At 33.0% G+C, this 23279-nt stretch overlaps 1 protein-coding gene across 2 annotated transcripts in view; it reads left to right on the top strand.

Moving 5' to 3' along the window:
- KCNH8 (potassium voltage-gated channel subfamily H member 8) overlaps nucleotides 1–23279 on the top strand; it is a 380763-nt gene that overhangs the window by 16989 nt on the left and 340495 nt on the right. The gene's annotated exons all lie outside the window — the stretch shown is intronic.

Raw genomic sequence — 23279 nt, 5'->3', positions numbered from 1 at the left:
TTTAACAGTAAAATTAGATTAAAGTTAGTGTTGATTTTTTTTCGTCAATACTATAGACTTGTTTTCTATATTAGTTACCTACTCACTTGTTTATGAGTTGACTGGGGAGTAATCTAATCCAAGCTGGGCTTAGCTGGGTTGCTCTGGGATCTTGGCTGAACTCACTCATGTGTATGTAGATTGTCTACAGGCTCTGCTCCTGTGTGGGCTTGGCTGGGGAAGCTTAACTAGGGCATTTCTCCTCCAGATGTCGCTCCTGAAATGCTGAGCATGACCCTGTGGGCAGAAGTAGAACAAAGCCAGCCCAATAACACAAATGATTTTCAAGACTTTGCTTGTGTAATGTTTGTTAATATCCCATTGGCTAAAGTAAGTCACATGGACAAGCATACGCATGAGAATGATGCCCTCCCACAGTTAGTGGGCGTTGAAAGTTATGTTTCAAAGGATAATTGGAGTCAATAATAAAATCCATCATATTTGCCTTATTATTATTATCTTTGGGGAAAAAATAACACGTTTCAAAAACTAAAAGCTATTTTAAAAAAGGTTAGACATCTCTTTTTTTGTAAAATAAGAGTTTTGTTTCTTAAAATGGCTTTTTTATTTCCTCACATACATATGCAGTTAATGTTTAAAATGAATGCCATAGAATACAAAATCTATGATGCTACCTGAGATACATAAAAATGTAATCAAAAAGGAGAGAGTTCTAGTATTTCAATATGATTAAAAACTGCACATGCAAAAAGTATACACTTTTGCATAATGCTTTGCACAGTCAGCCTACTTTTACAAGAATGTAAGCTAAAAAGGATGGCAGTCACCTCAATCCTGTTGACAGTGTATGCCTTGCCCCCAGCATTGTTGGTAGTACACAATCCAAACTTCAAATATGTGTTGGATGATTGAATTTGTAAAATATGAAAAAAAAAAAAACCTGCCTGCCTCATGGGAAGCTTTCATGAAGTGAAGAACTTTTCTAGTTACGTGGAGCCAAATTTGATCAAATTGTTGGAATGCTATCCAAAAATGGAAAGTAGACTTGAGGACAACAATAAGAAAATCAGTAGGTTATTTGAAAGTCAAATCAAGGATAGTGATGGTATGTAATCTTAAATTCTATGCTGAACTATAAAGCAATAGGGATATCTAGTACCCTTAAAGCAAGTTTTACAGATTTATCCACTGAATAATAAATTTTTAAATGTTCTTTGACAAAGTCGTCAATATGAACTATTTGACTCAAGGTGACAAGACCACTAATGGTTAGTATACTAGGATTGCAGTTCTGTTCAAAGTATCTCAGTTGTGGTGCTGGAATGTCTGCTGTTAATAACTAGCTGAGATTATATCCAGCCTCTTGCATGTATTAGATATTGTGGTATGTTTGCATAATATTTCCAAATGTCCTCTGTTATAAGTGTCTCTTTTATTTGTTCTTCATAGCAAAATGAGAGAGACATGGAAGATATTTTATCCCCATTCTACAGATGAGGAAATTCAACCTTATTTGGTTTATAGTCATTAGCAGGTAAACGACACAGACAACACTGGGGCCAGTTGTCCTAATTGTCAGGCCTGTGTTTTAAGTTGTATCATATTGCTACCAAAAAGGGTTGATAAGGGAATTGAAAAGATTTAAACAATTGAAATCTCATAGGTATTGAAGCAATGTTGGTTTTGCTAACATAGAGGTGTCATAGTTTATTCAAAACATTTCTTCTTGTAAATCCAAACATTTGTAAGATTTCCCCCATTTAGATGTGAATCATTTTATAAAATGAAGATTCCTCTTTCAATTTATAAACTGAAAATTTATCAATAGGGAACATTATCTATTGAATCATATTTTTTTTGTAAATCTGAGACCAAGGAATATGGTTCTACTTTCCCTCTCAAAATAAGGTATTCCTGCATTGTTTTTTAGTACTTTTTACAAGTCAATATCCTCTTATTAATGAAAATACTTAAGGCACGAGAATCATAAAAGTGAATGGCAATCCAGTTACTGTACACAGATTCTGGTATTTTTCTATTCTACTTTTTATAGGTTACTATAGATCCACATGCAGTTATAAGAAATAGGAGAAATTACAGATGCCCTGCATCCAGTGTCTTCCAGGGTATTCAATTGTAACACAGTATCACAACCAGAAATTTAACATTGAAACAATTCACCTACCTTATTCAGATTTCACCAGTTTTACATGGAACCATTTGTGTGTGTTTGTGTGTGTGTTTGTATTTAGTTATGTGCCATTTTATTATATGTGTAGTTTTGTGGAGTAACTGCCAAGGTCAAGAACAATTTCATCACACGAATCCCTCTCTCCACTTCTTTTTTTTTTTTTTTTTTCAGATGGAGTTTCGCTATTGGCGCCCAGGCTGGAGTGCAGTGGCGCGATCTTGGCTCACTGCAACCTCTGCGTCCAGGGTTCAAGCGATTCTCCTGTGTCAGCCTCCCGAGTAGCCGGGATTACAGGTGCCTGCCACCGCACCCAGCTCACTTTTAAAAATTTTTTTTTTATTTTTTGTATTTTTCGTAGAGACGGGGTTTCGTTACGTAGGGTAGGCTGGTCACTAACTCCTGGCCTCAGGTGATCTGCTGGCCTCAGCCTCCCAAAGTGCTGGGATTACAGGTGTGAGCCACCGTGCCGGGATCTCTGTTCTCCACTTCCGTAATTCTGTCATTTCAAGAACATCATATAAATGGAATCATATAGTAAGTAGTTTTTGAAGTTGACTTTTCCACTAAACATCGTTTCCTTGAGATTCATCCAAGTTGATATGTGCCTATGTCAATAGTTAATTGCTGACTTGTATTCTGTCCATTCATTTTTATCTCCAGTTTCGTCCTCTGTAAATTGTATGGAATGGGCTGTCAGGACTTGCAGGTCTTAAGAGCTAAGATGATTTGTCTGAGCAAATGATGATGCACCCCAAAAGAGCCAACAGACTTGGGTAAATGTGAGCAGCTATAAACCTTAGAATGAGGGCATGTGCCACCTGAGTGTTTGAATGTCTTCCCAGTGGTGTAACTATCATTTTCAAATATGAAGGATGAAGAATAACAGCTTTCAGGAAGTGTTTAAAGGATTAAAAGTGTTTAAAGTACTAAAGTTCATTATGAAATATCCTCAGAAAAATCTGTGGAACTACTAAATTTTCATCACTCCAATAAAAATAATTAAAATATAATTATGAATCCAAAAGTCTAGGTGTTGAAGACATTATCTCAGGGTCGGTTTTCAAACTATCCTTCAGTATCCTTAGGGGCCTGCCACATACTTTTGCTGATTTTCCTCCTCACCATCCCTCCCCTCTACTATTTTAGAGGATACTACCATATTTGTGTTTTAAAATTTTATTTTATTCAAATGTATTTGAAAATACTCAGAAAAATGAAATCTCTAAAAATACAGTTGCTCGCCAAGGCCTGGAGCTAATGTAAGAAGTAGAGATGCCAGAACATTACTGAAAAAAGGGAAGAAACCCATTTCATGTAGATATGGGGCCTAGTGGTGAGCTGCAGGAAGAGCAAGGGGGAAAACGTTACCTGCCACAGGGTATCTTTTTCTTCTTTTTTTTTTTTTTTTTATACTTTAAGTTCTAGGGTACATGTGCATAACGTGCAGGTTTGTTACATATGTATACTTGTGCCATGTTGGTGTGCTGCAGCCATCACCTTGTCAGCACCCATCAACTCGTCATTTACATCAGGTATAACTCCCAGTGCAATCCCTCCCCCCTCCCCCCTCCCCGTGATAGGCCCCGGTGTGTGATGCTCCCCTTCCTGAGTCCAAGTGCTTACTTCTTTTTAGCAGTAAAGGAGTCAAAAGACAGAATGAAGTGGTGTAGAGTAAGAGTGGCCAAGTGCTGGGGGTGATGAGCTGGGAAGGCAAGGTCAGAGTGGTAATAGGGGAGAAAAAAAGGAATGTGATTATAACACACAGATACTAGACACTAGAACAGATTCTAAAAATCTATAAAGATACCTGTGAGAACAGTCAGATGTCAAAGTCAAACCTGATAAGCACAGTTACCAAGAATTTATGCTTGGATGAGACCTGGGGACACAAAGATAATTATTTACTTTGAGGATAAATATGAAGATGTAGAATATGCAATGAGCAAGAGAATCATAGTCATAACTCCTTTGTTCTTATGTGAATTTATTTAAATTTTGGCCTAAATGTTCTCTCATTTTTCTCATAAATAATAAATTATGAGTAGCTTGTATTAATGATTTAGTGTGTTCTCCGTTTTATTTTATTTTTGTGTGTGTGTGTGTGTGTGTGTGTAGTTTTATGCCTTTCTCTCTTGCACTGATTACTCTAAATCCCTTACTCTATGAAACCTACAAACTGGGCACCGAACTAAGACATTAGAGCTGAGCATGTTGTGAACAAAGTGGATATACCTCAAAATTTTAATTATAAAGAAAAATTAAATAGTTATATTGGTTGAATTATTTCCTGTTTTTACACTTGCAGAAGTGTAAGCTCTTGTACACTGTATGGCACATAGTAGATACTCAATAAATATTTATTAAAAAAAATAACTAGGAAAAATCTGGGCACTGTCCAGGCATCCACTGCTCAAGGCACCACCACCATTGCCCAAAGCACTCACATTGATGGTCCAGTGCCCAGGAAGAAATCACTTCTTCAAGTCACTGTCTCACAGACCTAAGCCCTGATTTGCTAACCAGGTTGCACATAAGAAATACAGCATGACATTTGTTTTTGTTTTAATGAGATGCCAGGATCTCTCCTAAGGGATTCTGATTCAGCAGTTTTTGGACAGAGCCTGGGAATCTGCAGTTTTCAAAAACTTATTAAGCAATCCTGATATGTAGCCTGAGTTGAGAGCCACCTAGAATGAAATGAATCTCCATATCTAGGATTGTATACATATATAGACACACACACACACACACACACACACACACACACTTTTATTCCTTTAATTAACCTAACTCAGATTTTTTTTTCTTTTCAATAGCATACATCCAAGGAGGCATGTAGGTAAGCAGATAGGAGATGGGATTAAAGCTATTAAAAGACTAACAAAAACTTTATTGTACAATCAAGAAGACTGGTGGGGGGAAGGGGAAAGGTAACTTTTACCACAAGCACAACGTAGATAAGAGTTTGAATCTAAAATAAGACAAGTACACAGTTTAAATCATGACTCTGCTACTTGTTCAGCTGTGACAAATTGCTTGCCTTCTCCATACCTCAGTTTCTTCACTTTTAAAATGGAGCTGAGGTCAGTATCTCATAAGACTGTTGTGTGGATTAAATGAGGTTATGTATAAAACTTGCTTAACAGAGAGACTGGTACTTAATTAGAGACCAATAAATGGGAAGTGAGATGATGACAAAGATGATAACAGTGATGAAAACAACAATGCTGGTAATGATGGCTCCTGAATATAAGTGATCAAGGAGTTTTATAAACTCTAGGTAGTTAAATAGAAAAACACTTTCTATTATTCTTCTTTCACACTTATCAGGTTAAAAACTTATTTTTTTATATCTACTGTGTTTTGACACTCTGCAAGGCATTGGAGAAAAAAAACGTTAAAAAGACAAGATTGTCTTTAAGGGGTATGTATTCTTATGGAGAAGAGAGGTATATAAGTAAAAATAATAATACCAAAGTATGCCATAATGAGTACAAATAAGGCCCTCCTCTTTCTCTGAGGTATATATAGTTCCAAATACAATTTTTGCAAAGATAACCTAGATACTAAGAGGTAGCAAAATTTACGACGAGATTTGCTCTTTTATTACTTGCACAACCCAGGAAGGTAGTCAGAGTATTCCCATTACTGTGAAGTAACAGATGTCAGAAGAAAAAGACATTTTTGCCCAGAAAATCCACTGACAGACAGCAACTATCTACACAGTGGGAGTCCTTCTCACTCCCTCCTACATGATTGAGAAAGGGATTCACTATACTCCGATGAGATTACCCCATTGTCACACAATGAATGCAAACATTGTCAAGTTCTTATCCTCATTCAGAATGAAGATCCTTGACAACTGAGTAAGCAGAGAAAACCTAACAAGCGAACCAACACCAACATAGTAAAATTGCATGTGACTTGTTTTCAGAACTAATCTCGGTTTCTCACTTTATATCGTCAACCCAGGGCCATGTCTCACTCTGGATTAATGAGATAGTTTTCATTTTACCTATAAACTTAGAAGTGAAGGTAATTAGCATGTTTCCTTGCTCCCTTCAAATATGTCACAGATACTAATTTTAAAAGTATACGTGAGATCATTTAAGTGGATCTAGTAATCAGAGGAGCAGAGCTGTCATTCACAGCATCTTGGTCTTGGTAGGCTAACTTATTTATAGAGTCGAGCTAATGAATATCTACTCGAAAATTGAAGAATTGAAGAAAAGCCACATACTTCTACCATGTGCATCAACCCTTAACAGATGACAACTTGAAAAAATGGATTGTAAGCACGGATCATTCATTTTTTCTGAATCTTAGTTTTTATACCTCCAGTCACTGAGAAATAAATAGATATAGAGAGATAAATGAATAGGAGCAAAAATATAAGCTGCATTCTCGAAGGAACCTAATTTAACCTAGAAAACTCGGCAAGTGAGAACGTTTTTCAGAAAGTAGAAAAATTGATTTTTTAAAACTTATGTTTATTTATATGATTAATTGTTCCAGAAAAGAAATTACTCATATTGCTCACAAAACATATATAATTTATAAAAGATATATAAGTGAGGAAATTAGAGCAAGTAAGAACAAGAAAGAGAATATGTGACCAAGGATATTATCTTTACTTAAAATATATGCCCCAAGAAAAAAATAAATAATCACTATTCTAGTGGTGTCTAGCATAGGAGATGGATGTGTCTGTTAAAGTCTGGAGGGTTAAAAAGAAGAAATATATACAATTTAAAGTATTTTTATTTCTGAATAGTTAATAGCATGTGCCTGTTTTATTTCAGAAAAGGAATACTTGAGTCCATCCATAGTTGTTTTGTTTCTATTAATGAAAATCATTGCAAATGAAAGGAAGAATTATGCCCTTTTGAATTAGGCACTAATAATTTTGTTTTATTATGTAAAATCTCTGACCAATTAGTCAGAATATAAGGTATTTTTTAATTAATGAATTTGGCCTCTTAACCTTGGATGAAGTGGCATGAGTTTTAGAGGATATTTTCACACCGGAAACCGGTATTTTCTGAGTCCAGACTTTTGCTAATAGTTTGCCTTTGTCTAAATATAGTAATATAAAGATACTCTGTTCATATTTATACATTTCTTTAAGAAGTTGTTGACTTGAAACCTGCACAAAAACTGTTTTGTAATTTTATGGGTCATGCTTTTTTGTACTCTTTCATTTCAAATTGCTCCATAGAATGGCAATGAATTTGTCATATTTTATGTGACTGAATAGTTAAAATACTGTTTTATGATTATATTTCCTATAAACTCTACAAAGAATACAATGACTAGTTCTTATACACTTCCTTGTATGTTTCTTCTGGAAATACTGTCAAATCACTTCCTTTTCACAGCTTCTAAAATGAAATTTGATTTGTCATCTTGATTCTTCTGTTGATCATATATTTATTCAATTAAGTATAAAGGCTGAATATAAACTGGGTCTCCTAATACTCTCTATGACATTTCAGAGGGGCTAAAAAAAAATCCGTGAGCTATTTATATTTAGATTTGAATACAAGTCCAAATTCCCGTAGGCACTCAGATTTCACATTTTCCTCAAGTAATAAATTTCCAGTAGCTGTATGGGAGTTCAGGATCAATTTAGCTACACTAGCTTGTTAGAAATAATGCATACCAAAATGATAAAAATTCAAATTATGATGCCAGTACTGTCTCTAGACTTGTATCCTGTTGTTAGAATTTTCTCAGAAAATAGGTCCAGCTGAGTTTGAGGTGAAATATTTGTTCACCTCTTGTCCTTTAATATTTTACTCCAGTTTTACTCTCAAGTAGATTCAGGATGCATTTTTTGCTAACACCCTGAAAGAGACTTGAATAATTACCTTGTTCAGCTTCTTATTTGAAGGTAAGGAAACTGGAGGCTTAGGGAGGCACAGCTGTTTAGGATAGAGGCCATTGTCTATATTGTGCCCTTACTCTACTGAAAATATTCAGCTAAACAGTATGAGGCTCTATAAACATGAGGTAAGAGTATTCTCATTCAACGGAGACCTTTCTAGTTTAAGTAAGAACATTACCGAGATGGAAAGTGTTGGAAATATCTGAAAATGCTATGAGATTGTGGTTAGTAGTGCATTCAACATAATTTTAATATGGAAGACACATTCTTTTTTTCCTAAGATTCTTTTAAGACTATATTTCATCTTTAAAATTATCACAGAAGTTAATAGAAATATTTTCTTCCTTTAACTGAGAATATATACTCAGTTTGGCCAGAAAATTGATTTTGAGCAGGCAGTGTTATATAGTTGAAAAAAGTAGTTTTTCTGACATTACCTATCTTTTGATTAATTTCATAACTTTATGTCAGAATATTCTATTGCATGTATGGTTTTGTGTGTATATGATATACAGTTGATTCTCATTATTTGTGTTAGTTATGCTCTATAAAATTGTATAAACACTGAATTAGCAAATACTTGACCATTTCTCCTAAAGGAGATATAGGAGTTAAGTTCTTGTGAGCCTCTGGTCACAATAATTTTGTGAAACAATCAATATATAACATTGTTTTATGTGTATTTCTATTTAAGGCAACTTTAATATATATTTTTGATTTATTACCAGTGAACTTACAACCAATGGCACTATAACTCATGCCTGAACAAAGCTTATCTAGCATATGTGCTTTCTCCGTAAGTCACATCACAGTCTTGCTCTTAGCAACGCTAGACAGTACTTCAGCATTATACTTCTGAGCCAATTTAAAAAAGAAAATTACCAACAAAAAGCACAAAAATGCAAAAAACACAGCACTAAATAGAACACAAAAAAGACACTTGTTTTTACAGTATGAGAGCTAAACCAAGAAGGCAGAGCATCACTTTGTTCAGCCACAGGTGGGAATGTGTCAGGTAATTCAAATATTTTAATGCTTTGTGTGCGTTGCAAATAATTATAAAAGATTCATGAGTACTGACTTTGTGGTTATAAATACATTTTAATGAGTTGCCAAATTCACAAATAAGGCACCCAGAAATAATGATTATCATGCATCTATGACATATTTTGGTTAATATACAATAGGAATTATTTTCTATTATGTTTTATCTTTTAATTCAAAATACTTGGTAGACAGCAGCCTCCCCCATTCTGTGCTTCTACTTATTATTGGTTTTAGGGAAATACCTCTTTCTGTAATATTTATTATCTTTTAAATATATATGTATTAAAACTTGAGTATTTAAATGCATGTATATCTAAGTACATGTGTATTATTTTTTATACACCTACAGAGACAGAGTGAGAAAGAAAGAAGGAGAGAGAACAAGGATGTGTTGATGTGCAAAAGAAAGTCATTTGAAAGAATCATGAATGAACTAATTATTCATGTGTTAGTGTAGCAGCCTGCTTAAAAATTATTTGATGTACATAAAATTGACTTAACCTGTTCTGTTTATAGACAATTAAAATGAAAAGCCTTCATAATTAATACAGTCTTAACACTATTTTAAAATGCAGTTAATGGGAAGTCATCCATCTTCTGACATAGTTAATTCAGTTTTTGCCACACTTCTAGCTACTAAATTTGAACGTATCATTATATATTAGAAGGTGATGCTTTGCTTCACTTTTTTTTTCCTTAATATTAAAGTCAGTGGAACATTTGTTTAGTATATTACCAACTCAGTTCTTTATTCATTTATCAAAATTAATTTATGCCTTCTGGCAACACTGAATAGCACAGGGAAGCAAACGCAGTAATTGGGTTGCCAATTCCAGAAAATTCTGCACTTGATTGTTAATAAGATTTAGAATTGAGGCTTCTGAAATAAAAAAAAAAAAAGTACTGATTTGGTTTATATTTTATACCTGGAGATTTTTTTATTGCTCTGTCTTTGGAGAATAAAAATCATTAGTCATTTTAACTTTTTGTTCATTAAAAAAAATGTGAATAGGAAATAAAGGGTTAGTGCTCTCTTTCAGTCTCTTAGTCTTCAGGCCCTAACTCAGTACTGAAAACATAAGTTCAAAAATTACTCTGCAAATCATTGTGTTACATATCGCTAAGGGAGCTGCTTCAATAGAAGGATGAATATTTCTTTTCCTCAAGATGCACTACAGAAAGAGAGGGAAGACTGGCATTACTATAATACAGTGTAAAATGGAAAGATTATACAAAAACTAGCAGCAAAGAATATGAGTGGGGCAAATGGAAAGCCTGCTTCATAAGGAGAATAGGGAAAGGAGAATTTAGACTGAGATTTGAATTCTGAGTAGAATCTGTTAGCTAGAAAGGAAGTGTGGTCATCCAGCAGGTTTTACTGGAGCAGGAAATTCTTGAAGACAAACATAGGGAGGCAAATTTTAGGAAGGCTGGAATGGTAATTTGGACTTGTGGTTCAGGTCTTGCATGTTAAGTAATATGGTTAGATTTTAATAAATAGATAACTGGAGCTATTACAAAATATTGAACTGGCAGGGAGTCTTGCTTTTAAGAAGAAGTTGTGTGTTGGCTGAGCATTCTGTTCTCAGGCTCACGCCTGAGGCAGGAGGCTGTGCATTAGATGGATTAGGTAAGATGCAACTTTAAAAGCAAAGAAGCAAGTTAGGAATTGTGTTCATAGTATTGCTGAACCAGAGGGGGAAATTTGAATTAGGAAGTTGGGGATAAATATGAGTTACATTGTTGAGAAAGGATATATTTTTAGTGTAATAAACATTTTTTTCTTTGCTGAGAGATTATTTACCCAAAACTAGAATTCTTTAGTTTTTGTAGATAATTTACTCCTGCTAAATTATTGTTTTTGTTGTTGATCTGGTTTTATTTGGGGTGTGAGGATGTTTATTATTTGTTTCTCTAACGTTTGCCAAACACACATATCTGTGGTAATAGTAAAATACCATATATAAATGATCCATTTTGAGTAATAAAGACAAAATATTTGGCTTAATCCTAAAAAACTAAGCTGATTAATAATTTAATCTTTACTGGTCATTTGAAAGATAATTAATATCATGGACCTTACTGTCAACATTAAGAATATCAGTTACGGTATGTTTTTGTTATGGTTATTTCTCTCCAAGATGAATGTTAACAGGGACAATTAAAATACTTCTGGCAGATACTTTAGTTAAAAGTAGAAACATTCTAACTCATCTCAGGGACTTGAAAGATTTGGTGGTATTTCAGAACAAATTTTGTAAGAAAGATTTAAAATATACGTATTTTTGAATAAGATTTGCAGAAAGTTTAACAGAGTGAAATAACAGCAACAGCCACAATAAAACCGTTCTCTTTATTGCTTCCAGTGAAATACAATAATAGATAGTGTTATTTAAGTAAAGTCATAGGGGAAACAGGGTATTAATGCTTGTTAAAAGATGCTGAGACTCTAGGTAGAGGAGAAGTGTGTATCCATTCACATTGGACTCTATATTCTTGCTCTAATCTCGGCAGGGAAGATTATAAAGATGGAAATTATGTAAATGACATTCGTGGTGGTTTGCAGTAGAGTTGGTAAGTAGGAAGAGAAGGACTTTTTGAAAAGATACCCTAGTAAAATATGATTATTTAATAAAATGCAGAAGGGCAGGTCTTCTGACGTAAGATTGATGCTTTTAAACATGGCCAGAATGAGAGTACACAGGAAAAACAGAGAAGCTTTCGTAATAAGAAGTTTTCTTAAATTTGTACTGATTACTAAAGGTTGAAACCTAAAAACATTTAAAAGTCAAAATCATGCTTCAGAATCAATATTTTCTGCTGAAAAGTTTAGAGAGAATATGCTAGGATAGCCTAGAATGTATTATTAAACTATTTCAACACTTTACCTACTTTGAGAGTTTTGTGAAGACGATCTGGCATGACCTACATTTGTTCACAGGGCCAAGACAGATTTTTCCAATCAGAGCTGAAGGAATTTTGAAGTATTTATTTCAAAATATTCACAGAGACATGCTTCTTGTTGAAACAATTATGAAAGTTAACTATTGACCTGCCTGATATTTATCATGGAATAAACAGAAGGCTGTCAAAATGGAAGATTAGCTTTGACTTTAGGAATATTACACGTTTGGAGATTAGGAATTGCCAACGTTATAAGAAGAATAAGCCATTAGCAATTTCATTAAGTTTGATTCTTCTAAAAGTTGCCTTATTTTGGGCAGGTTCATGTATTTTCTGAACTTGACTTGAGGCATTCAAAATTGCTATTGTGGCTTTACAATCTGGTTCATTATACTTACAAAGCAAATCAGTACAAAGTTGTACGGTTTTGTTTGTTTAATTTTTGTTTGGTTTGATCTTTTAAATCTCCCCAAAAAGACTATTTGATAGGCTATGAGGATATACTCTTTGTAAAATATTTCTGTGAGAGCATATTTTTAGATGATTACACAAAGTTTAAAAAATATATTCCATCTGATACTTCTGCTGACAAGTAATTGTTATATCTAATTGCATAAGGTGATCACAGAGAAAGGATATTGGTCAGAGGAAATAAAATAAAATAGAAATTAAGTTATTTTGGTAGAATAGAGACACAAATATAACATGGTAATATAAAAAAGCATGCAATTTTCAAGATGGCCTGAATATTATTATAACAAATATAAACTGTTTTAGAGAGGATTAACATTTTTATGAAGTTGCATTTCTTTCCAGTTAACATGATACATTTTTGTCAAAGCCTATTTTTGTGGCAAGACATTTTTAGTCATACTAATACTGAAAGAGTTTATCCCCAATAAACATTTCAGAAAATAATTTTTAAAAGATATACTTTATCAAAAGGAAAACTGAGCCCAGAAGGGTTGTGTGCTGGTCTTGGCAGTTTCCTCTCAGATCTATTCCTTGCCCTTCTGCTGCTTTGTTCTGTATTTCATTTCACTCCAGAAGTTAGAAAAAGAAAAATGGAATAAAATTAAATAAAGTTGTAGAAAGAAAGGAGGAGGTACAAAGATAGATCAGAAATGTTCAATATAAGGGAAAGAAAGAGATGAACGACAAAACAAGTTTGGGTTTCTGAATAAATTAATGATATGTCAATATCTGTCAAGATTAACATAAAAAAGAGAAAAGAGATAAAGAAATGAATTTGTAATAAAAAGGGGAACAGATATTTTTAACACCCTATGATTACTATGAGCAAATTTAAGCCAGTATAATAACTTATATGTAATAGATGAATATCTATAAAATTGTAAATTTCCAAAATTGACTCAAAAAATAGAAAAGTTGAATAAGCAAATAGCAAACAAATGAATTTTGAAAAATCAGTCAACTCAAAAATGTTTATAGTTTGTCCTCATTGTCCCCTGTCTTGCACAGACAACAGAAAGATTATGAGCACCCATATTCAAGGAACTGATGATTCCTTATCTGGGCTGACAGTTTCAGCAAACAGAGAAAGAGTGAAATATCCTTGAGCTAGACATCTTGTTACAAAACTAGACAAGAATAGTAATAAAAATAAAATTAGGGGCCAATCCTTTTTGCATATACAAACATATATAATACTAAGAAAGTGAATTCAGTGTTGTGTGTGACATTTGTATAGAAAAGAAAATGACCAAATTCCTGGGTATCTGTAACATACCCAGGACCATACTGTAAAGTATGGTTCCTCATCAGAAAAAAAAAAAAAACAAAACCCAAAAACTGTTTACATATACTATACTAAAAAAGAGACTGGATTGTGAGTAGAGGGCATATATTCTTTGTTATTCTTCCCATCAAGAGATGGAATCTGCTTCTCTATCCTTTGAATCTAGGTTCAGCTGTGTGACTTGCTTTGGCCAATGGAAAATTAGCAAATCTTACTAAAGAAGAGGATTGGGACCAGGCGCGGTGGCTCACGCCTGTAATCTCAGCACTTTGGTAGGCCGAGGCGGGAGGATCACGAGGTCAGGAGATCGAGACCATCCTGGACAATACGGTGAAACCCCGTCTCTACTAAAAATACAAAAAATTAGCCAGGCGTGGTGGCGGGCGCCTGTAGTCCCAGGTGCTCGAGAGGTTGACGCAGGAGAATGGCATGAACCCAGGAGGAGGAGCTTGCAGTGAGCTAAGATTGCGCCACTGCAGCCTGGGCAACAGAGCGAGACTCCTTCTCAAAAAAAAAAAAAAAAGAAAGAAAGAAAAGAAGAGGCTTAAAAAGTGGTTGTGCATCAAGCTTTCTGCTTTTTTTGTGCCCAGAGCCCTGATATAATCCTGTGAAAAAGCATGGACTAGCCTCTAGCACGGTGAAAAGACAAACAGGGAAAAGAGGCCCCAGTAGTACTAGCTGAGTCCTAGTAGGCCTGTTTACTGAATATATTCTGCCTTTTGAGTGAGCGTAAGTGAGAACAGAATGCTCGGCCAACACACAACTATTTTTTTTCGTGGGAAATGCATTTGAGAAATACTGAGAAAAAAATAATCTTTTTAAGCCACAACAGTTTTGGGCATTTTGTTACATTTAGCAAAGGCTAAATGACACATTAATGAATGATCTTGGATACAGAAAACATTTAAATAGTTTTCAATGCTTCTTCATTATAAAACATCATAGCAAAGTAGTAGAAGTGTCTCAACCTGATTAAAGGTATTTTAACTGTAAAACGAACAGTTAATATATTTAGTAGTGAAACTTTAGGCATTCCCATTAAAATTTGGGAGCAGTGAAGAATTCTGCTATTACCTCTCCTATTTAATGTTGTACTGGAATTTCTAGCCAATGTGATATAATAATAAAAAAGGAAATGAGATATACAAATCAGAAAAAAATAGTATTCTTATTTGTAGATGATATCGTTGTCTATGTAGAAAGCCCTGGAGAATGTAAATGCTGTTAGAACAAAGAAACACTCTAAAGATAATGTTAAAGAATAACAAGGTGTGGAGACCAGCTCTACCAGATGGCAAGATTTATTATACATTAAATTATAGTAAGTAGATAATAAGGTATCATGCATGCATGGAACAATGACAATGGAATAGAATATAGAGCCAAGAAACAGAATTAGGTATTTATAAAAACTGATATAGGGGAGAGTTAACTTTACAAATGAGTTGGGAAAAGATGAAATAGCTATTGCGAGTCAACTAAAGACTTAAATAAACAAACAACTTTAAAAGTTGACAAACTATAAAGGAAAGATTCACAAATGCCATTAAATCCTAATTTTAAAAGTATTTAACAACCATAACAATGCCTGTGATAAACATATTTGAAATGGAAGATGCAGACTGGAAGTAGATACTTGTCACACATGCGGCTGACAAAAGATGGCATACAGAATTTTAAAAGAACTTCTGGTTAGTCTAAAAGAGAAACGGACAAAGGCAAATCACAGAGGAGGAAACTCTAATGGTAAGTCAGCATAAGAAAGAAACAGAAAGATGCTCAGCCTCATTAGCAACCAGGGAAATGCATATTAAAACATTTCACATTTATATGGCCACTGTGTTTTTAAAAGTTTGAACATGACATTTACAGTATTGGCAAGAATTTAGAGAAATGGATTTTAAACATGTTTATGTTCATATGAATTGAAATAGCCACTCTGGGAGAGCAATTTGTCAAGTTACAGTAAACTTGAACATAAGCATGCTCTTTGACAGAACAATTCCGCTTTTAGAAACACGTTCTAGAAATCCATCCACTACAAGTACACAAGATATGTTTATAGTGTTTGTTGCATCATTATTTATGCAAATTTTACTATAAATTGGATAAGTGAATTATCAATATAATCATATAATTAAATACTAAGCCCTTATGAAAGTGAACCACCTATAACATGGCAGAGTCTCAAAAACATAATTTTGAGAGAAAAATACAAGTATGTCACTGCTTAGCTAAAGTTTTAGAGCATATTAAAAATACTGTATACTATTTATAGACATAGCTATGTGATAACAGTATAAAAAGAAGCATAGTAATAATAAACACTAGCTTAGGATAGTGGATCAGCTGGAAAAAAGGATGGAATTTTGATACATAAGCATTTCAAATGTATATGTAATTTTTCTAATTTAAAATATAAAGAAAAACTGAAAAATCTTAACATTTAATAAGGCTGGTTGACAAATAAAAACACATTCTTTATAACTTTATGGATGATAATGAGATTTCATTTTAAAATGGTGTTAAAATTAAATTCTATTGTAACTGATGTTGGATTTCTCAGACCTTAAGATGCACTGTGACTCTCTAAAAGCTAAAAGTAGTATTTGGCATTTTTCAAATGCATTTGATCAGGGAATGAATTTTGAGGATATCTATAGAGACACTAGATTATTGCAGAACAAGTGAGAGAAATGCAAATCTAGAAATAAAAAAATGATGTGAAATTATTTTTTAATGCAAGTGCCTGAGGTCTAGACCATCATCTTTTCTGAATGCTTCATACATAGAGAATCATACAATATGTAGTCTTTTATATCTAGTTTCTTTCATGTAACATAACATTTTGAAGTTCTTCCATGTTGTAGGATGTATCAATATTTTGTTATTTTATATTGGCAAATAGTAGTGCATTATACAGATATACTGTATTTGGTTTATCCATATGACAGTTGTTGATTATTTGTATTGCTCACAATTTTTGGCTATTATGAATAATGCTGCTATGAACATTTTTTGTATAAGACTTTTGTAGAGAGATGTATTTTTATTTTCTTGGGTGGATTCATAGAAGTGAAATTGTTGAATCATTGTAAGCTCATGTTTAACTTTCTAAACTCCTGCGAAATTATTTTTTAGAGTGGCAATACAATTTTACATTTCTACCAGTAATATTTTCAGTTTCTCTACATCCTTGCCAAAACTTTTCATCATCTGTGTTTTGATTATAGTCATTCAGGTGAGTGTATAGTGTTATTTCATTGTGGTTTTAATATGCATTCTTCTAAAGATGAATCACGTTGAACACTTTTCATGTTCTTATTAGCTATTTGATGTTTTCTTTGATGAAATGTTTGTTCAAGTCTTTTGCCATATTTTAAACTGGATGATGATGATGATGATGATGATTTACTGAGTTATGAGAGTTCTAATCTGAATGAGTCCTTTACCAAATGTAGGATTTGCAAATATTTTCTTCCTGTAAGAGATAACAAAATTTTAAGTGGGGCTTGATTTTCATGTATTTCATATCTCTCACATGATATTACTTTGGACAGAAAGTACTGCTGTGAAGATGATTTACAAGAGGACCATTTATCACTGTAATGGATAATTTAGGTAGTTAGCATGCTTATGCTCCTATGATTTATTTGCTGGGGATTTAAATCTTATGAAAAATACTAATTCAAATGTATTAGAATTCCTACATTCTAATTACTGGTAATTCTGTCAAAGCAATGGTCTTATATTTACTTTCCACATTTGTTCCCCTAAAGTAAATATTGTTTAAAACATTCTTTAAAGTTTTCTTCATGATTTGCATTCTGAGTGAGTGGTAAACCTCTGCATTCAATGCACATACACACATGCACACACATTCATTTTCTCTGCCTCAAAATATGAGTTAATATTTTGCCAATTGCAGATGTTACCCTCATAGATGTTGGACACACTTTATTAGGTAAGATTAGTGTCTCATGGAAAATAGGGATTTAGTTAAAAAACAATAAAAATTATTACTAAGTATGCTTTTAAAAACAGCAGTAAGAAACAATTTTAAAAGTCAAATGCTTCCACGGGAAATAGATTAATCAGCATTAAAACCTTCTAGAATAGGTAAGTCTTCTGAATCACTTGTCTGATTGTCTAGGAGACATTGCTGCAATGCACAATTCACCGGAGTGCATTCTCCCATAGCTTTATTTTATGTGGAATGCTCCTCTTTAAAAAGTGTAAAAAAAATTGCAACCCACCCTTAGCTTGAAATGAATGTCCTTTACACTTGCATATGCTTTTTGCTTCATTTTCAAAAGTCTTTCCAAAAGAAAACCTTGTTTAAACACCTGGCATTTCACAAATTATTGTGCTGCTTAAGGGCTCTTTTTCTGGCCCTTGTCTTTTATTCATATATTGAAAGGACAGAGCAAAAACAGATCACCTTTCTGTGCTCTGCCCTCACATGATATCAGAGGTGGAGGCAGGGAGAATAAGACATATTCTTTGATGTGTTTCTTTGTTTTGTTGAGAGACAAATTTTAAAAAAGAAAAATCATAACTTTCTTACAGATATAAAATAAACATGTTAAAGATTTTGTTTAATTCATTATTAAAAAGGGAACTAGGCCGATGTTACAAAGTTCAAAGGAGAAGCGAATGAATCCCAAGTTTTTGTGGAGGAAAGTAATGTTGTAATCAGTGTACAAAAGGAGATAAAACTGACTTTTCCATTAGAGAGAGGGGTGAAGGAGGACAATGTGTAATTTTTCACTGGAGACACCTAGTAATGTTTTCTCCTTCTTAAGCAAGGATTGTCAAACATTTTCTGTAACATGCCAGATAGCAAATATTTTAGGTTTTGTGGGCCTTATGGTCTCCCATTCAATTCAGCTGTTGTAGCGTGAAAGCAGCCATAGATAATGCATAAACAAATGGACATAATTCTTTCTGAATAAAACTTTATTTATGGACATTGAAATTCAAAGTTCATATTATTTTCATGTTACAAAATGTTCTTTTTGTTTTTTGTTTTTCAAACATTTAAAAATCTAAGACTAGTCCTTGCTGTGAACCATACAAAAACAGCCTGCAAGACATATTTGATTAACATTTAATCAATAGAGAATATTCTGAAAAACTCATAACTAAAATCAGCACAGATTTGCAAAGTATAAGATTTATAGTAATAAGTTGTCATATTTAATAAATGTAATATTGTTACATATGTACATAGTAAATATGCATAGATATATATACTTACGTACATACATATTTATCTGTGCATATATGTAATATAAATAAATAATTGTCATAAAATAACAACAACAGGGCCTATGCTAAAAATGTTGGAAAAACCAAGATTGTCTAAGTACAGATTACCATACCTTGTTAACGTGTATCACTGGGGTTATATCACCTCAGTTGATCACCCACTTTACTCATAAGACTAACCCGACCTGATGGAGTAAAAAATACTATTTTGTGATCAGTTACCCAGAAGTATTCTCTTTCACAATTGGCTTACCAAGCGCACACGGAATTCTAAGCATATTTGAAACAGACAGCTTTCCTTGACTGCATGAGGAACATACGAAAACTTACAACCTGGGTGTTAACAAATGCATAAGATATAGAGCCTCTTTATATAAGTGAACTATATAAATATGAGTATTTTCATTTTATTAAATATGTTTTAAATTGTACATATAATGTAATAGTTTTTCAGATAGTTTTAAAAAGTCCTTGTGAACAAACTTTTATCAGCCCTCATCTACTTGTTGGCTGAATACACTGGTAAGATTTCATGAATTGGGTACAGGTATAAAATTACCTCTTTAATATATTTATTGTTATATTACTTATTACTGTGTTTTGTAACCACTATACATGTACTAGGGTCATCAGATATATTCTTAGGGTCCATGAGCACTCTAAGGTCTTCAAATGTGCATTTTTATTTTTATGAATTAACTAGACATAATCAGCCCACCACATGTTTTTGTTAATAAAGTTTTCCTGAAAAATAGCCCTACTCATTTGTTTACATATTGTCTATGGATTCCCACTTTATGATCAAATATTGCTGAACAGTTTTTGTTTTTGTAATTGTGTTCCTTTAGTGGGCTTTAGATGAGCTTTAAAATGTAACTTTTAAGGTAATATTTGTCTAGCTGTGATAGTTGGCCTCTTGTTCTAGAGTATGCAAATATATTCTAAAGCAGAGATATTGGCAATCTTTCTGTAAATTACCAGAAAGTAAATATTCTAGCCTTTGCAGGCCATAGAATTCCATCATAACCATGCATGCAACTCGGCAGTTGTAGCATGAAAGCAGCCATAGACAATATGTAAACAAATGAATGTGGTTAGTTTGCAATAAAACTTTATTAACAAAAACATATGGTGGGGTGATTATGTCCAGAGGGCCTTAGTTTGCTAACTCTTGTTGTAGAACATCTGATGATTCTCAAAAATTTAATGCAAATCGATTTATAAATATATACTCTTTAACAAATGATTCTATAAAGCATCACATTTGCAGAGGTAAATTAGGAAGCCATTATTTGGTTAGCTATATAATCCTTCCATTATACAAATATCATATAAAATTACATTATTATGAATGTTTTATGTTAAAATAAAGAACTAGGTTTTTAAAGTTTTTTAAAAACTAAATAGCATATTCTTGAAGAAAACCAGCCTGTATTCTACAAGTGTTTGTTTGTTTGTTTGTTTGATTTTGTTTTTAGAGACAGGATCTTACTATGTTGCCCAGACTGGATTCAAACCCGTGGGTTCAAGCGATCCTCCCACTTCATTCTCCCAAGTAGCTGACTGCAGACGTGCATCCCTGCTTCCAGCTCACAAGTTTTGTTTTGTTTTTTAACACAAATTATGGGTAGTTTTCCTTTTTGACTTATAGCCATAACCCATATACATATTTGAGTTACTAAATAAACTGCTTCTAAAACCCTAGATATTGGTCAGAACTTTTCATCTTCATCTTACAAGTGCAGGATTTTTAGATGTCAGCTAAATCAAAGGTGTCTGGTCAAAGAAACTACAACAGTTAAAATACAATGATAAATCATTCTCTGACAGGCCAGAAAGGAAGTTTAAAAGCTGGTCAGCAAAACTCTAATTGTTCTTGAACATATTCAATGAATATTCAATACTGAGTTAATTTTTATGAATACATTTATAAATATATTGTTTTGTTTACTATTTTAAGTGAATCTTACAACTGTTTCGTATGAGAATTGGTATATAGTGATCTCTTTCAAATTCTTTTAAAAGTCGAGTAACATTGATTAGGTTTAGTTTAATTATTTATAATTATATAGCAGTTCAGATTGTGGGGCTAAATTAATGGTTTCTTAAAATTTCTGTAAATTTCAGTGTTTTGGTCTTTTAAAGACCATAGCAATATTTAAATCATTAGTTTTTTGAAAGAGAATTTTTAGAAGGTCATAGTATGACTTAGTTTTCTTAGGAAAAATTTCTCATTTAATATTCAGAAATATGTGATTCACATTTAGTAACCAAAATTTAGAATAAGATTTAGCATCCCAAATCTGACCTATAATCACCTTCAGAAACATAGCTTTATCTAGAAACACATTGATATCAAATGTTAATGATCTTCCTATTAATTACAAAATTATGACTGATACGCCATTTGGTGAAATGATGACAAACTTATATGAAATAGTAAAGAATGTGTGCAAACTGAAAACAGCCCAAAAAAATTCCATCACATCAATTGCTGAGACTTTACATTTTAATTGCTATAAATACAAAATTAAAGCTTATGCTACTTAAATGGATTCATTAAAAATATATAGCTATTGACTATAATTTAAAAATTCATTAACATACTGCTTATGAGTTGATACATTTGGTAAAGGTTGGTGATTATTTGATCAATTGATTTTGGGCAAAATTGATCTAGTGCTAGCAGAGATGGTCTAGTTAAGGGAGACAGAATACCTTTGCTTGCTGAGTGGGAATACTTAAGGTGTGACATCAGAATCAATATGTTTCTAAAGTCCAGTAGTTAAGTAAACATGTTAAAACTGGTGTTCATAGGTTTTCCATTGATTCAAGAAACTATGGAAACTAATAAACGATTTATTTCATTTTTGTTCACTTACAGAAGTTCTAAGAGAAAAATTTCATTCACTGCCTTTTTATTGTATCAGCAGCTGTTCTTCTTGGTAACAAAACAACTTCCCTTTAGTTCTCTGAGGAGATCCAAGGTCTTGCCAAGAGCAGAAGTTGAACAGATGCCTCACTAAATGTAGTTCTATTCTTGGTTAGTCAAGGTCACTTGTCTTCAGCAGATTGAGTTTTTTATTGTTTTTGTATTTTATTTTATCCAGGAAATATTTTGAAAGCTGTAAACAGCCCAGGTGAAATTAATTTGACTGTTGATGAGTTATAAGGAATAAAATATATAAACCTGCCTCCTTTGATGGAATATTTTTCCTATAATAGCTTTGTGGGAATAATATGTGTCCAGTGTATTTATAGGCAAAGAAAAATTAGCTGCATGGACAAGAAGCCTGATGGATTTAATGTCAAAGGAAATAGGATGCTGTTGGAAATGAGCTAATATACTAAAGCAACAAGTGGATTGACAACGTGGCAATAAATTGGTTTTCACGATATGTAATGGATGGTAGAGTTTAGGACTGTGCACAGGAAGAAGTATTTATTTGTAGCTTCCTGTCTCAGACCTCCACTTAAAATCCCTCAAACATGAATCTCACGAAGGTAGAGTAGCTTCTACAAGTTTGCATGGCCTTATTTCAAGTATGCTGTGTTAGTTTCCTTTTAAAGGAAATGAACATATGTAATACTGCTTTTGATATGTATTACTGTAGTAAAGTGTTGGTCACATACTTTAATTGCTCTTAATTTTGTAAGATTACTTTCATCAACCTTTTGAACTAGATTATTTTGAGGAATTGACTTTAAGATGCTTAACGTCAGTTTAAGATGATCACATCTTAAAACTTTCAAAAAAACTTTTATCTTTTTTGTTTTAAAAAATACTGCCATAAACCTAAGTTTATACATTGTAGAATATGTGTGTACTTCCACAAGATAGAGCCCTACAAATGGAGTGGATGGGTCAATATATATTCACAATTAATATTTTAATACGTTCTTTAACTTTCCTGCTAAATTAATCATTATCCCACTGTAGCTGTGTGAGAACATCTATTCCCCATAAGCTTGTCAGCATTGTATTTTATCAACCTTCTAAATATTTGTTAATATTATGAACAAAAAGTGATATGTTGTTATGATTTTGATATATCTGATTAGTAATGAAATTGAACATCTTTCACATGTTAATTGTGTAATTAGCCTAGTTCTTACAGTTTAAGAATTAACTAATGGGCAGATTTTGTCTCTTTATTTGTATGCATGAATTTTATTTTATAGAGTCTAAGGCTTAGGGAAATTTTCCTTTTTGTTTGTTT

The sequence above is a fragment of the Macaca fascicularis genome, chromosome 2 (genome assembly GCF_037993035.2).
Source record: "Macaca fascicularis isolate 582-1 chromosome 2, T2T-MFA8v1.1".
Taxonomy (NCBI): Eukaryota; Metazoa; Chordata; class Mammalia; order Primates; family Cercopithecidae; genus Macaca; species Macaca fascicularis.
The sequence above is the reverse complement of the archived record's forward strand: the minus strand, read 5'-3'. Positions and strand labels throughout refer to the sequence as shown.